Below are 12,199 nucleotides of genomic sequence, written 5' to 3'. Positions count from 1 at the left end.
CTGAGCCATACGGAAAGGAGCGGAGCGGATCAGCGGTGTCTGGAGGGCCCGTGTCACCAGAAGTAGGCCAGTTTGTGCGTCGTCCTGCGCTGGCAAACGGCCAGGCTTTGTGCGCTCCAGACACCAGATGGGAAGCAATTATGAGTGTGACAAGCGGGTCATCTGGCAGACACTCTGTGGACCTGCTGCCGCATAATTTTTGGCGGGAAGAGGAGAGCTTTTTCTTTCCTCCCCCTTCCCTCCCCTTTTTTTGTTGTTGTTAATACAACCTCTCCTTTAGCGAACTTGCAGTGACCGGGTATGGAGCATCCTGTGTTTGACGAGTTTATGCTCCTTTTGTGCCCCTGCTGATGCTTACCAGAGTGCAAGTGTTTTTCCTTGGCCGGCAGTGAGCGATGGTTACACTTGTGTTTGTACGTCATGTAGTTTGCAAATACTGGCCTGCGGTGCTGGCACCGATGTTTCAGCAACTTGGCAAGCCAGGCTGGGGCGGGAGACCTCCATCCCAGGACGAGGGAGCCCAGAAACTCCTCCAGCATGGACCTGGTTGTCCAACAGGGAGCCTGAGGGAGACAGAAACCCAGCGCTCTTCGAGACTGCCCACCTCCCTGTAGGGCCAGGTGGAGGGGGTGGACCTTTTGGCAGCTGGGGCCAAGATGGGACCGTGTCAGTTTGTCCTTTGACCGTAGTCACTGGCCTGTGAAAGGGGAGTTTTGCGAGCCCGAACAAATCAGCTTATCTGGCTCCAGCTGAGTGTGACAATACAGCCCCTCGACCGAGAGCCTGTTGCTAATTGCGTTGGGCAAATGTGTAAAACGTATTACATCTTCCGTTGCTTTTGTCCATCCACCTGGGGAAAAATGCCGAATGTGGCCTGGGTCGCCCGAGGTCGCGCTTTTGGGGCGCAGCTGGAGATGAAGAAGGTCCCAGCAGGTGCAGGGTCTCTGTCGGTCCCGACCCCGCAGAGGAGAGCGGGGCTGGCTGCCGTGCGGGGCTGGCTGGCAGCAGATCCTTCTCTCCCTGCAGAGCTCCCGAGGAGCTCGGTGACAGCGGGTGGCATCTGACTCCCTCCCTCAGCCGCTGCTCCGTAGCAAACATGGGTATAAATACATGGCGGGGGGAATTTCTCCCTACCTGAGGTGTTCCTGGCTCATGCATACGGTGAATCGCCTTCAGCAATGTGTCTGTAAACAGCTGCAGGGTTTGAATCCACCTCTGGAAAACACGTTCAAAAGAGTTTTTAGGTCCAGGGCCTCAGCTCAGCTCACGATGTACACGGTGGGTACTTTTACATCTAGTGTTTCCTGCAGGTAAAGGTTTGCCCAGGACTCCTGGGGGTCTGTGTTTATAACCCAGCCTGACCCTGCACGGGCTCGCCGCGCGTCCCTCGCCCTTGGGGAAGGCGGGAGTAAGCACGCGTGTTTCTCTCCTTTCCAGCTTTAATTGGGCAAGTAACAGCAAGGTAAGAAGAGAAATGTTGCCCTGAAGGGAATTAGCAGTTGCAAGAGCAATTTCGGGGTAGAAGCACCTGCAGCCTCTGATCCTGTTCAGCTTCCCACTGATTTGGTGCCGGGCTCTGTGACAAGGGCAGCTCGAGCACCCCCCTTCCAGCCCAAATCCCTGCCCCGCGGCAGCTCAGCTCTGCGGGTGGAAAAGCCAGCAGTGGGTCCGGCTGTCGGCAGCAGTCCTGGTCTGCCTCGTCCTTCCACCTCCTTCATACTCCATTGCTGGGGACTGCCTGCATTCAGAGCAAAGGCATGTTCTGCGAAGGTGCTCGGAGCGGGCCCTGCTTGAATAGTCAAAAATGGAAATAATTAAAGATGTTGGAAAAATTCACTGTTGAGTGTGCAAGGTCTGACTATGATAGGATGGGAGAAAAAAGATAATATGAATTTAGTTAAAAATCCCTAGGACTAAGCGAGCCGGACCAGTGGCACCCTCAAGTGCCAGCATCTCTGCGTCTACCGAGTGCTGATACCAGCAGGACTGTGGATCTGCCTGTCCAGGAGGGATGTCATGAGGCTTGAAGCTGAATCTACAGACCCCTGAAGTTCAGGTGGTGGCTGGACCAAGCACTTGCCGTTGTATCATTCAAACATTTTTTTCCCTTAGACTTTTTTTTTTTTAAATTTGGGAACTCTAAGAGATCATTTGGGAAAAGTGGGCTTTTTTTGCCTAATGACTATGAACAGAATATTTTCAGGCAGTGCTTGTTGCAATTTTTTGATTTGTGAAGTGTGTGATGGCAGGATAGAAGTGATCGCTTTGCAGCATAAGGATTACGGACCTCAGTTTTTCTTCCGTGAATAACCCCAGAACAAAAAGTCTTTCTGGCTCTTTACTGGACATGAATAAAGCCATCAGCTATTGATTTGCTTAAGCAATATGACAGCTGCAAAGCAGGTGGAACATAAATCTTGGGAAAAATGACCTTCATCCACCTCAAATGCTTTACTCTATAGCATCAACTTTCCTTCGATGGGTGATTTGCCGGACTTGTTCCCTGTTCGGGTTGCCTTGCTGCAGAAATGCCCACCCTGTGCCTTCCCCTTCGTACCCAGCAGTAATCAGGCGGTGATGCTAAAAACTCTGCTTGGGTTTAACGCAAGTGAGAAAGGAGGGTTTCAGCTCAGAAAGGCTGGCAAAGGGTTGAAATGAAGCAGGGGGCTGAGGGACGCTGGTGCTGCCTGACCCGTCGCAGCGGTGCTAGGGGGCATGCCAGCGCGCTGCCAGACATGGCCTGGAGCCTGTGCAGGAGGAAACTCGAAAGGATTGAGTTTTTACTTTTTAAAGTGGTTTAAATCCACAAATGGATACTACTTATGGCACTGGAAGATGTTAAAGCACTTGGGGGGGGGAAGGGGAATGTTCTCCTCGTCACATCTCACCGTGTGAAATGGTGTTTCCCGGGGGGAGTTTGCAGACCTGGACCATGCGCTGAGAACCAGCCGAGGTTTGTTTCACCTAAATAAAACGTAGCAGAGCCTCAGAGCCGACTGTTCTGGTGGGCTCAGACATGGTGCGGGGGTTTTGGCGTGCTTTCCCTCCCCTACAGCACGCGGTACATGAGTGACACTGGTGTCCCAAAATGTCACGCTGATCATCAATCTGTGACCGTGGAGGTGAGGGGCACCTTCTAACTCAGCCTTGTGTGGCATAAGGTGACATGTGTCCACCTAACCTGTCAGGATATCTATGAAACAACAGTGTAACGTCACGTAACGACATTTCCAACGTAGGAGGGAAGTCCCTCTTTCCCAGTGTATGGCATCCACCATGTCCCCATGTCTGCGCTGGCGATCAAGATGCCATAAAACCTGATAATAGCCGTGTGCGTTTGCCCTGATAAGATGGACTTCATGACGTTTTCTCACGGTAAATAAAGGGAAACGAAGCAATTTCTTTTTCAGTGGGTGATGGTGGTTTGGTGGCTGGAAGGGGGTGAAGCCGGGCACCCCCTGTGTTAGCACCCCAGGGAGACCCTGCCGCCGGCCTGCGCCCTCTCTGGGGAGCAGGTGTCAGCCACAGCGGGAAACGTGCACGTCGCTGGTGGATTGGTACAACATGTACCTTTCTATGTGGCGAGTGAGGCAAGAAGGTTTTTCCTTGATCATGCGAAGTGTTTCTCTTAAGTGCTGCCTGCATCCATCTACAAGGCTGTTGTCTTGTCCTGTGCTGCAGAGGGTTTTCAGAGTTTTTGTGCCCGTGCTACTTTTTTCCTTAAATATTCTGCTTAAACTAACAACCCTCCAGCTGGAAGCACAACTGGATGTGAAGGAGATGAGTTGGGAGTCACCTGTCGTGGGGTGTGTGGGAGAACTACCAAGGGGGTTTTGCTGTTGACCCAATGATTTCTAGGGACAGAAGTGACTGCTGTAACGGGCTGAGCTGACTCTTGCATAAAACTGACTCCATAGCCTCATTTATCTCCAGCTCCACACCAAACATCTGTTAAATAGTTTATCCTGGTGCGTCAGAAAGGAGATTGGAGGGCAGAGAGTTTGGCACTTTTGCATTTGTGAGACCATGGGGGAAGGAAGCATTCGAGCTTGAAGTTCTTCCAAAAACATCGGTCTTCATGGACAGTACCAGAAGGACCATTTCCAAAACTGTGAGCAGCTAAATGCAGACAGTGCTGAGGTTTGTACCGCTCACCTCCTTTGTGCAGGGAAAGCTTCTCCTGCGGCAGGAGGGTGAGCCCCTTCCCCTGGAGCCTGTGGAGGAGACCTCCCTGGTGGCATGGCAGGGCACGTTCACAGAGGCCTGGACTGGCCAGAGCCTCCTTCAGCATTTTCATGACTGCATCACGTGCCTGCTTTGCATCTCAGGTTAGCTACTGAAAATTGAGCAGTCAATGGGGCATCGGGAGCTGCCTGTAAACTTTTATACCCGTTCTGTCCGAATTTTGCATCTTACTGTTACTTTTCCCCATCTTCTGTTAGTAACCATCGTTGAAGGTTGCAGTTCGGTGGTGCAATTCATACCATGCAGTGACTTGATAAAGGCAAGGAGGTTTATCGCAGCAGAGTGATTTTTTCTACCCTATTTTTAGGCACTTGGATTAGCCGGGGTCTACTTCTGTTTTGTTGAAGTTCTGCTCTTGCTGAGCCTTTGAATGTATTGCAGAACGGTAATTTGCAAGCCTGCTAATACCAACACTCTCTTCATAAAAATGCAGTCCCCTGCGAGGCAGAAGGCGGTGGTGCCAGCCAGGGGACGTAGGGAGAGTTGCGAAGATGGAGCCCAAGTCTCGGTAAAGCAGCATTTACCTCCGCACGCCCAGGGGTTTCCCTGCCTCCCTCCTCTGTTATGGGTGGAGGGATTCCCACCCTCTGGGCAGAGCTTCCAGCACCCTCCTGCATCCTCGCAGGGTTTCTGGGTGGTGATGCACCCCCAAAAGCTGGGTACGGACCTGTTCAGCCCAGCGGGGTGACCTGAAGGCTCCTGTGTGTGTCAGCAGCTATAGGTGGAGACGACCCTTCTCCCTGCGGAAACGTGCTGTTGTGCCGTGGAGCTGAGCAAACCCGCGTGAGGCTGAGCTGGTTGCAGAGCTGTGCTCCGTGTCAGCGTGGTGCTGGGGTGCGATGGTCGCACAGGTAATTCACGCGATACCTCGGACGCCTGCTGGGGTCTGTTGTGCAGTGGCAAGGCCCTGGCCAGCATGAACCCGGAAAGCAAGAGTTGTGTAAATAAGCCTTTCTTTTGCAGAAAGGTCGTTATCAGCCTGGACATGCAGTCTACCTCCTTGCCGTGCCATCTTCACAGAGCTGCTGGCACCTGCTTCAGTGGCTGGGCTGAGTGAGGAAGGGTTTTATTGACCCTCTGCAGGAGCTGAGGCTGCTGACCCCCGTGCTTTTTGGATTCAGAGGTTGTCCATTTCTGCTGCTCACCCTGGTTGAGCTCTCATGACACGTGTGTCTCCAGCCCGGCAGTGACCACATGCACTAAGAAGGTATTTTTAACCCTGGGAGCCGAAGATGGTCTGCAGAGAGGCCCTTGATGTGTCCAGCTGCCGTGGCTACCATGCAAACGGGGCCAGGACCTGTTCTGCACGCTCGCACCGATGGCCCCGCAGGGGCTGCTCATGCAGGCCCTCCCCGGCACGGAGAGGGACACGGGGCTGGCTCCGGCTTGGCTGGGAATGCTGATGTCCGGGAACGCTGATGGCCGGGGAGGAAGGCAGCCGGTGCCGAGCCCTCCTGGTCCTTGGGGTCCCCAGCCACATGGCTTGTTCCCACTCCTTGCCTGCGGGAAGGATTGAGATTGGGGACAAACAGGTGCTGGAGTGGTGGCAACCAGACCGTAGCTGTTTTGCACATGTGGGGCGACACCTCTGTCACGCTGGTGGGGTTTGTCTCATTTCTTTAGGTGGCGAAGGTCAGGGAATAAAGGGAACCTGAGGCACCAAACAGCTGTTGAGCATCTCTGCTTCCCACTCGGAGACCCCACGTCTGGCGAGGGCCTCGCGCCTGGACGCAAAAGGAACAACCGCCTTAGTGTGTGTTGGTCGGGTGCCAGCTGAGGTGGGTGCAAGGGCCACAAAATAAAGGCTCCCTTGCAAAACCCCAGGCTGGACGATAGTGTCATGCGTTCGCATCCTTGCCTACCCCACGGCGGCTTTCCACGGACCTTTGCTGCCCGTGGCTGGGGGACTGAAGCACAGGAGCCTGGTGCCGGTCGCTGGTGGCTTCTGCATCAAAGGGTCTGACCATGGAGGGAAATGATCAGAGGCCTATTTCCTATTCTTTTTCTTTTTTCCCCCAGAATATTTGCAGCTCTTTCACTAATGGGTTAACCCACCTCGAGCATATGGCAGTCAGCTAAACAATTTGACATTTCTATTTATAACGTAAATGGTTAAAAAAATGATTTTCCGAGCTCGGATTTTGGATGTTACTGTTGTGATTAAAAAAAGGGACATTGCGGGAGTCCTAGTGTTGATGAACCCCATTTATAAGGGTTCGTTATAGATAAATCTTTATCCCACTTGCTTCCAATCTGATTGAAAAATCTGCTTGCATCCTAACTTAGAAGGACAAATGTCAGATACCCAGTACTATGAGGGCTCTGGGGTAGAGTTATAAAGAGGTGATAGGGTTGAGGTTTTCTCAGGGAAGGTTAATATGTCTTTATCAGAAAAAAATCACTTGCAGGATTTTCTGTGCAGTCTAGCTGTTACATACAGTCTCACCAGTCTTGTCACTGCACTCCCGGGCTAACGTCGGCTGTGACTTCTGAAGATTTTGCCGTGGGTTTAGCGGTCCTCGTTACTCGGGCCACTGCTTTGCTGAGGATGCTGTTGCTTCCTGACCCCCGCCTTGGCCTTTGCTGGCAGAGCGCAGGCGAGGACAACGCCTGGGCAGAGCGGCCGGTTCCGCAGTGTCAGCTCCCGGCACGGCTGCGCCGAGGGCTCCAGTCACCCAAAAGTGCCCCGTCAGTGGTGGGGGAGAAGGACCGTGTGTGCCTCATGGGGCCCTTTGCATGTCTCTTCTGCTTTATGGTCCAGTGCTCCCACCCCCCTCCCACCCCCCCGAAAAAAAAGGGAGCATCAAGCAAATAGATGGTGTGCTGCCTCTTACGATTTCACTGCTATGCAAACTGTGACGGCACTGTAGGAAAATGCTGGTCTAAAATAAAGCAGAGTAAACTGTTGGGGCAGGTGAGTGTGCAGGGTGGGAGGTGTGACGGGGTGAGACACCTGGGACCGGGGGCTGCCAGCCAGCGTCTGCCCCGATCTCCTGCCGTCGGGTCCGCTGCGGGGCCCTTGGCTGTTAAAAACGATGCCTTGTTTTGCTAGTGAATCCAACCTGAACGACTGAGAAGATGGGCAGCATTCACATGTGCTTCCATTTCACGTCCTCCTCTGAGCTCAGCTGCCTGTTTTTTATGGGCCTTCATCTAACTTTATCTAATAGTCAACTCTCTTTTTTTCTTTCTAAGCGTTTCACTTTTTATTTTAGTGATCTGTGTGCCCATTCATTTAAATAATAGTTCTGCCACTTAAAAAACCCTTTTCCAGTACCACGTAGGGCTGCTCACTTGTGAATCATCTTTGTAGTAAACACTGAGATTTTAAAAATCTCTCAAAATATTTATGGCTATTTGACGTCTGCATTGTTTGTAGAACTCACATACAGGGTTTCAGCTGAGAAACCTGACTTGCTTCATTTTTATTTGTGTGTGCAAGCCCTGAGGTTGCAACTTTTGTGGCTGGGTAACTCTCAGGTGTGAAATTATTCTGCAGATGCCAGTGTTTGAGTCAAAAATGTTTTCTGCAAAAAGTGTGCGGTACTCCCCCAAGCAGCGATGGGTCTGTGATCAACTCTTCTGGCAAACCTGTTTGCTACAGGATCTGCAAAGTGAGTGCAAAAGGGGAAGAAAGGCGGCTAAAGCATATCTGAGATTTTTTTTTTTTCATGCATCAGTAAGAATTATTTTATATAGTACCCTGGCTTTACATTCACTACGGTTTATTTAAATAAAGTGGTATGCAAAGTAATGATGGATATTTTAATGAGTAGCTCTATCACAAAGATGTTTTTGAAAGGGTTAGAAGAAATTAGAAACCTTTTTTTGGAAATGAGATATAAATTACTGTAAGTGTGATGGACTGTCATCACACAGTCTATTTCAGTCGGGTCGGTGCCCCAAGTAGTCTCTAGTTCCGGGGAACCCAAAATTGTAAAATGACATGAAACATGCCTGAAAAATGCATCCTCTCATAGATGTTATAAAGTATGACAACATGCATGGGTCAGGCAGTGCCGTTCAGCTGCACAGTTAACAACTTTTCTGTCTTTGATGGAAAAATGGTACAGTTCACTTATTTTTTTAATCACTATGTCACATTTTTCTGATGGTGCGCTGGAGTCGACCCAATGTTGCTTTGTGTACATTTTCACCTGGAAAATGTATTGCACATCCACATCCTGCTCCATACTCATGCCGATATTTTTAACACATGACTAAGGGCTGGGCATTTGCAGAGGAGTTCCCAGCAGAGGCCAGGTTGTTACCCCACGTCCCGGAAAAAATCTGTGCCAAGTCCTGCGGTGTGGACACTCATTGAGAGGACACTCCCTGCTTGCTCATTTGAAATGTAGACACCGTCTGTAATGGAAGAACCAGAAATGTGGCACCTTTTCACCAGAGCTGCACAGAGTATGGCCAGTGTGGCGGGCAGGGGGACAAGCCATCCTCTGAAGAATGGTCTTTCCAAAGGCCGGGTTGGTGAAGGACATCAACACCATACGTTTTCTTTCCTTGTTGTGTCTTTCCTCTTGCAGTCCTGAGTCAGCTTCCCTGGCCTGGGCTCCTGTGTCCCTGTGCGACCAACCTCGTGCTGGGCCGTGGTTCAGCATACGGTCTCCGAAGACCACGTTGTATTTGAGGTAAGGTGAGGAAAAAAGATGGTTAACTTCCCTAAACCCCACCAACAGGGGCCTACAAGGCAGCTGGAGAGGGACTTTTTACAAGGCCATGTGGTGGTAGGATGAGGGGTAATGGCTTCAAACCGGAAAAGAGTAGATTTAGATTAGATATCAGGAAGAAATTTTTCATTTTGAGGGTGGTGAGACACTGGAACAGGTTGCCCAGAGAAGCTGTGGATGCCCCATCCCTGGAAGTGTTCAAGGCCAGGCTGGATGGGGCTTTGAGCAGCCTGGTCTAGTGGGAGGTGTCCCTGCCCACGGCAGGGGTTTGGAACTAGGTGATCTTTAAGTCCCTTCCAACACAAACCATTCTAGGACTCTATGACTTCATTGTCAACTGGTAGGACTGAAGATGGGGAGCGCTTGGTTTTATTCTCTACTGGAGCCTTAGCTACCCTTGAGGAGTCTCTGTCTTGGTGCTCTTACATGATGGGAGGGAGGTGACACTGCCTAACTCCCAGGGATGCAGTGAGACCAGACGTCGTGTCCTTGCTCTTGAGGTCAGGTGTGTAAATGTGTATCTAATGCTGGCAGTGCCAGGGCTTTTCTCTGAGTATTATCTGATGACAAACCATGATTCTACCACCCATAAAATATTGAGCCACTCACAAACATACACTTCCAGACTCTCCCTGTGGGGAGCAAAATTCTTTGCCATCAGGTGTTGGTGTTCTTCAGAATCATAAACCCTGCCTTTACTTTCCACTAAATGCTTCCCAAAAGCTTTTAAGTCACTGAGACCTGTATATTACCACATGCTACTTTTTCCTTTTATTATTATTTTTTTTTATTAATAGGACATATTTTATTTGAATCAATAAAATAGGTATCTACTACAATACAAGAAATCTCCATGGCAGTTGCTGGAATACAGAGAAATTAAATGTGCTTCCTGTAAATCTCTCCTTCTCTTGTAGATCCAAATTATAAATTAAATAAATAAGAAAACCATAAATACACATTTCAAGATACAGCAATTATTAGGTAGAAACATGAATCATCTCCTCTTCACCTCCATCCTTATACTGCTTAAAGCTATTAATTAACAAATGAAATACTACAATACAGCTTTCTCACAGACAAAACTTGCTGCCCTGGAACTGTGTGTTGGGTGCTCTACAGGTCATGTTAGCTACAAGGTCAGGTACCACAAGTGCTCGCTGTCTTAATTACCCCAAATGCAGCAAATGGACTTTTCCCAGTGTCTGTCCATCTTCTTATTTTTGCTTTGCTTAGGGAATGAGACCAAAAAAGGGAACTGGTGATTATTATTCTCCCTACTCCTTGACTGTATGCATCGCTGTGGAGGAGAGTGGTCCCCCTGAATTTGCCATGTTTACCTTCTGGCGGGATTTCTATGGGCTGGGGAGGGGATGAAGTGTCGTCAGTGATATTTATAAAAGGCGTTTCAGGGAAATCTTGGCCATGGCTCCATCTTGGTTCAGTCATGGAGGACCTGATGCTGCCAAGGTCGCGGTGTCTGGATTACTACAGAGGGACAATGCGTCAGGGTCTCATTTAAAGGTGGGGTGGACCCCTGTGAGAAAACTGCTCTGGTGCTGTTCAGGGGTGCAGCCTTCAGTGGGCATCAGCACTGCTCTCGCACGCTGTGGCTGGTGACACATGGTCAATACCGGGCCACCATCGCCTCTTCTCCTTGCCCTGCCAGCAGCTGGGGCCTTTTAGTGTGTGGTTAACGAGGAGATGTGTTCTCCTTCTTTCCCAGAAAAGTAGGAGATAAGAAAAGTAGGAGAGAAGATCCTTTTTAGAGAAGATCCTTTTAGATCCTTTTGAGAGAAGATCATCCCTCTGTCAGGCTGCTGGGCCAGAGAAGGACTTTTGCCTTTGGTAAGGAGGAGGGAAGAGTCTGTGTGATTTTTAGCTGCAAGGCTGTCCTCTCTCATATGTGGAGCACCTCTGAAGGAGAAGCCTGTGACTGAAGCAGTGATGGACAGCAGAACACAAGGGCTGACAGAGATATTTTATGAAGGGTTAGTGCCTCTCTCCTCCTTGGCAGACTCTGGACTGAGTTGTCTCTGGCTGTATGAAAAGCCATAGTACCTTTTTAAATGAGAACTTCCTTCCCCATCCTACTGCCTTCTCCAGCACGTCAAGCCCCACAGATGTGTCCCCTGTTGCCCTCCTTGGAGTCACCAGGGCTCTGTAAAGTTATTAGGCTGCTCCAGTTGCTTTCCCATCCCATGGACATTGGTTGCTCAGGTTGTCAAGCTGTGAACGTTTCCTGTGTGCTGCTCCACCCTGCTCACCCCAAAGCCAGAGGACCTGGCTGCCTTAGCAGCCTTTCCCTCCCACCCAGAGGGTGTCCTGGTACCTCTGAGCTGGTGAACCCTGACCAGGGACAATTGCCTGAGCCTGTGGCTCTCCAGGCTGTAATGCAAGGCTCCCTCAGTCCTCTGCCATAAAAGAAATTCCAAATATGCTTTCTTCTAAGTCCAGGTAGAAGATGATCTAAACACAAGCAGTGGATGAAGTCAGCAGGTACGTTGTGGTACGTACTTGGTGCAGAAGTTGCCCAGGTGGTTGTGGCAGGAGGGGAAGGAGCTGTAACTGCTGTTAACACTGCCAACACATGGTTCAGACCTTTGGTGGTTTTATGGCTCTGGAGCCTCCTCGCCTCAGCACCGTGGCACTATGACGGCATCTCACTGTGTTTTACTACGTTGGCTGCAGGCGAGCGAGCTACAGATGAGAGCTTCTTTCCTCTGCTTCTGTCGTGGAGTAAGACCTTTATTTTTCATTTATGCTTTGGAGCAATGGCAGTTAAATTTGACAAGATCGTCATTACTGTGAGCAACAGGAGATACACTTCCTCCAATTTTATATTTCAAGTTCTGTATTTAGGCATACCAAAGTATTTTATAATAACCAGGGGAGCACTCATATGAGGCAAGTACCATTCATGACTAACATAATATTGTCTGTAACACTGGTGAAACCTTTTTTGTAAAGCTTTTTTTCTTTTTTAGAGAGGAAAATCCAAGGGCCATGACCAGCAAGTTCTAAATTGAAAAAAACTTTGAGAAAAATTTATGAGCAAATTCCATTAAATCCATCTATTCATAAGCACAGGTCTCCTATAGGCAAATAGCTCGTGTTTAGTCACCTCGTTGCACCATTTACGTATTTTCTTTCCTCCTGGTATTTTTGTGCACCTAGTGAACTATCCCGTACCGCAAAGGTAGAGAGTAAGTTGCTGACTATGAGTTAACATATAAGCAGGTTCTATGGAAGAAAGTATCTCTTAAGGT

The sequence above is a fragment of the Larus michahellis genome, chromosome 2 (assembly GCF_964199755.1).
Source record: "Larus michahellis chromosome 2, bLarMic1.1, whole genome shotgun sequence".
Classification (NCBI taxonomy): domain Eukaryota; kingdom Metazoa; phylum Chordata; class Aves; order Charadriiformes; family Laridae; genus Larus; species Larus michahellis.
The sequence above is the reverse complement of the archived record's forward strand: the minus strand, read 5'-3'. Positions refer to the sequence as shown.